Source organism: Atta colombica, unplaced genomic scaffold, assembly GCF_001594045.1.
Source record: "Atta colombica isolate Treedump-2 unplaced genomic scaffold, Acol1.0 scaffold9, whole genome shotgun sequence".
Taxonomy (NCBI): Eukaryota; Metazoa; Arthropoda; class Insecta; order Hymenoptera; family Formicidae; genus Atta; species Atta colombica.
Window position 1 is genome coordinate 4921958 of NW_017259583.1, and position 4075 is coordinate 4926032.

Consider the following 4075-nt stretch of genomic DNA (forward strand, 5'->3'; position numbering starts at 1 on the left):
CTTATGAAGAAGTAAAAAATTGGATCGATTCGTGGATAGCCTCAAAAGATGACCAGTTTTTTCGACGCGGGATTCGTACGCTACCCGAAAGATGGGAGAAAGTAGTGGCCAGCGATGGACAATACTTTGAATTATAAATGTATAACCAGTTTTTTACAATAAAGCCTCGAATTTCGGAAAAAAACGGCGGAAGCAAAATTGTATACCTAATATTTTTATTTTCAGAAGAATATGAGTAACATCTGCATTGCACAGTTCATCGCTTTGAGTTTTTGTTACACCCAGAAAAAGGTTTCTAAAATGCTAATCTAAAATACAGATTGGATGATTTAAAAAGAAGACACAAACAACGAGCGTTCACTCAACAGTTGGATTCGCTGAACGCAGCCATTGATGATGATGATGCCTTGAAGAGTTTCCATAATTGGCTTCAAGATGAAAATTAATAAAAATTTTGCACGCCGTAATCATGCACTTAGCGCGCTGTTTCAAAAAGACAAAATTTGTATAATTTATCGTGCAGTCAATACTGCTATAACGTAACGTAACATTGTGTTGGCAACGTGCGGTCAACATGCTGTTTATATGATTTTTTCATGTGCTTTCGAATTTCAACACATGATATCTCATATAAGTGTAACATGCGCGCGCGATGGAACGTTTCAGAGCTTCACGATTGCAACGTACTGTGCCGTAAAATACTATCTGAGTAAGAATTAACTAACCAGAATTCATAGGCCGGTATTTATAGTCGAATCTTATATTCAAGACCGTCTCGAGTACAATCTTAAGAATAAGAAGTCACGAAATTAGAGGGCCTTATTAGCGTCTTAAGACTGTACTTAAGACAGTCTTAAATATAAGAATATGAATATTACTCTTAGCGTCACAAATCAACACAACTATGATTAGATCTATTCTTTTTCCATATCCTAAGACTGAACTTCTTGCTTCTTCTCACTTCTTGGTTTATCTTCTTTTTTTTCTTTTTACATTGGAGCATGTTCGAATTCCTACCCGGATGCTCCTCGAGTATGTTTTGTTTAACGTTTGGTAAACGACGAAGTTATACCTGGGTGGCATTTGAATGGGACTCTGAACATAGCCTTGGAGAGAAGTGTGAGAAATTCAGTCCTGGGGAAATTCAGTCCTATGGAAAAAAAACAGATCTATTTTATCTTTCTAACATTCAGGGGTGCGTTCTAAATCATAATTATAGTAATCAAAATTCTATAATTGACGACATAAACTTTCGGTTACTGTAGTTACGTTTTGGAACGTAATCTAATGAGTAACAAAGATAGAACGTCACTTGTGTCGATTTATATCATCAAAGCATCCTGTATCAAGATTATATAATTTTCCACGCAATAATATAAATGAAATATAACGCATGTTGTACATAACATTGTTTAGCAAGAAATTATACACAATATCGTAATGTTACTATTGGGTTATCCGAAAAGTTCGTGCCGATGTTGAAGATAAATTGAAACGCAGAAAATTTTAATTTAATAAATGTATACTAAAATTTAAATTTTAGTCGGCACGAACTTTCCGGACAACCCAATATTAGTGTTATTGTGTTAAGCAGATTGTATTTAAAATAAATATAACTTTGATCTTTGCTTTTTTAAAATAACACATCTATATGACATAGATATACATGTATTTAAATTGTAGGAATAAAATATACATAATTTATAAAACAACTTCGTTCTTGAAGTTGTACGAATTGAAAAAAATATTATTACATTTCTGATTTTGCAGGAATTAAATATACATAATTTGTAAAACAATGACTTTACGTTCGAATTAAAAGATGATTTCGCTAAATAAATATAAATATAGCCTCTTGATTTTCTCTGTCTTTTTAGAATAATGCAACGTGTGTGTATGCAGATATATTATTGTTTTAGATTTTGCATGAATTAAATACACAGTTCATAAAACAATGAAACAATTTATCGGCGCTCGAAGTTATATGAACTGAGAGACAATTTCACTAAAGCAAATATAGCCCCTTGATTTTCCTTGCCTCTTTAAAGTGTATGTATGTAATACAATGTATGTATGTAGTTATATATTATTATTATTATATTTCAGATTTGCATGAATTAAATATACATAATTTATAAAACAATTATTTTTTATGTCGATGATTCAAATAGTACGAACGGAGATTTCGCGCAAATCCTTTATTTCGGGAAAGTCCAAGTAAGTAATCAGAAAACAAATGCGGGGAACAGGGCTGTCCCCTTCGGAAACGCTAAATAAGTCTTCCGCTCGAACGTTCCTTTCGCTTGGAAAAATACAATTTCGCCTATATACATATATCGGATTTATTATGATTGTATGTTCTCGTTTTTCTCTTACAAGTACATTTTATGTACATTTTATTGCGCACTCATACATTCGCGCAAAGCTGCGATTTCTTCGGCACTCGCAATGGAGACCGATAAAGTGGAAAAAAAAATCAAAAAGTCTAGTGTATCTACGATATACAATAATTTCGTATTATTGTATTTCTAGATGAAATATTGGGTTGTCCGGAAAGTTCGTGCCGCAAAAGATTTAAATTTAATAAATGTATACTAAAATTTAAATCTTCTGCGTTTCGATTTTCCTTCAAAATCGGCACGAACTTTCCGGACAATCCAATATAATTCCTAAATTATAAAACGTAGGTACGGCAAAATATTACTTCCATAAAATTGCGCGATAATTCTAGCAATAAAATATCGCTCCTTTTATCACTATAAAATATCATATCTCTCTGAAGGTTTCGAATATCATCTTCAGATATAATTAAATATAATCTTCAAATAATTAAATCCGAATCCCCTACCTGTATCAGACTAGAGATTGAAATTGAGGTTGAATTATGATCAATGAAAATAAGTTCTCTAAACTTGATATTAGTTTTCTTTCTTCTGATTGATTAAATTTAATCACAAATTTTAATCTGATACAGACATTTCACGAGGATATAATGCAATTCTTTTTTTTCATTCCAACGGATAAATTTAGATTCGCTTGGAGTCCACGGAATGTATTTTTTTCTCGAATAAAACAGCTGACGAAATAGCACTTATTTACAACGTGTATTTACACTAATTACATCGTAACGCATATAGTGATTCGCTTCAGGGGGGAAAAAAAAAGAAAAACGATATTTGCGTGATTTCTGATAGAGCTCGATTTGCAATCTCGTACTTGTTACATGAAGATGCTCAATTAAAAAGGACAAGCTCAGCGATCATAACATTGGTGTTGCGTTACTTTTGACGCAGCGTGACATTTCGTCGAATTGAATTTTAGAGGAGATAGTAAAAAGAAAGAGAGAGAAAGAGGAGAAAAATGGAGAATGTTTCTTACTCCGCACGCAAGATCCGTCCTCTCTCTCTCGTCGCGACACTTTTTCTGCTAGGGGAATAGATATAAAAAGTCTCTGGCTACAATTACGTATAAATCGATCACTACGACTTGCATGTCAATTGTATAATTGAGTTAGCTTCTTTTTTAGCTTGTCTCCGTAGCCATTCACACTTCTTATAAATATACACGCACATTTTTTATGCATATACACGCGTGCATGAGGAGACAGAAAGAGATTTTATATATATATATATAGATATATATATATATATATATATATAAGGCACAGAATACACATTATTATATTAGATATACGTATTACAATTATATTATTTCGAAATATGAAAAAATGCTTTGAAATATTTATGTGAATTTTCCTTTCTTTCTAAGACAATTGGAGATAAGAAATTGAATTGTGTGTGTGTGTGTGTGTGTGTGTGTGTGTGTGTGTGTGTGTGTGTGAATAAACATGAATATTTCAGTGCAATTCGAAATGAGATCATATAATTGTAATAAATATATGTACATATATATACGAGCGATGAATATATATACACGCGCGGTTGCACAGCCCCGATAAATTAAGAAAGAGCGAGGAGATAAAAGGAACTTATACGGTGTAAGTCGAGCTCCATATTTTACAGAAAACGTTATCGGCGATGAATAAACTGAACGCGTTACATTTACATAGTATATA